Source organism: Sinocyclocheilus grahami, unplaced genomic scaffold, assembly GCF_001515645.1.
Source record: "Sinocyclocheilus grahami isolate Dianchi unplaced genomic scaffold, SAMN03320097.WGS_v1.1 scaffold1963.1, whole genome shotgun sequence".
NCBI lineage: Eukaryota > Metazoa > Chordata > Actinopteri > Cypriniformes > Cyprinidae > Sinocyclocheilus > Sinocyclocheilus grahami.
In genome coordinates, this window is record NW_015507142.1 from 46,627 (window position 1) to 47,677 (window position 1,051).

Below are 1,051 nucleotides of genomic sequence, written 5' to 3' on the forward strand. Positions count from 1 at the left end.
TTATTTTACCATTTTGTTGAGTTTAAAACATGAAACATTCGTTCTGCTCTCACTGATCATTTGGTCCTCCCAAAAACAAAAAAAAACTGTACGTACCCTCAGAAGAAATCCTGCAGGCCTTATTTAATTAAATAAGTAATTAAAGAAAATCGTTGTAGGCTATTCGACTAAGTCGTTCTGAGTGATAAATTGAAAAAGATCCCACCTGTATATCATGAATAAACAAAATAACATGTCATTTACTTGAGGTTCTGCTGAATTCTCCTGAATGACTGTTATTAAAGGTCATTTAGTCATTTTGATCACGGCTGCTGAAACATCAGTGTTTATATCTGGACCATGACCCCAATACTTACTTTATTATTACATGTTTTCAACACAGAAATACTAATCTTTTAATGATTAATCGTGCATGTAGTGCATATGTAGATCTATTTTTGTGTGTCAAATTTTTACCAGACCTCAAAGTAACCCATAAAGTAAACCAGCCCCCGCTTCCGCGATCCATGCCGTTTTATTGCCTTTTTAGGAGGACAAACTGGTCTTTCAATGTTCCTCCCTTAATTTTTTTAAAAACATTAAAAACATGCATAAAAATACATACATAATATCAAACAAATAACTAATAAAAGTGGATAAAATATAAGCATGATCTTTTATTTTCAAAGACTAAAGAGAAATATCAATACTTACTGAATCTTAAAATTACTAAATTATTATTATCATTTAGGCTTAATCAGCTAAATCTGTAAATTCTTTGAACAGACTAAACTTTGTATTTAAGGTTCGTTGATTTTCATGTCTTGCACATACAAACAATGAGCCAGAACAAAATTATTGATCATTTGCATAAAATCATATGTAACACGTTCCTACACGTGCTTACGTGTTGTTAACACGTTCCAATGGCGACCGGTGGATGTGCAATTAGCCGATCGTGTTCCCACCGTGTTGTTTACGTGTGAGGACACGTTGTAACACGTTTGTGTTTTTCTTAACTTAATGTAAGCTCTTTTACTTCAGTTGTGTCCTTCAAAATAGTCAAAATTAG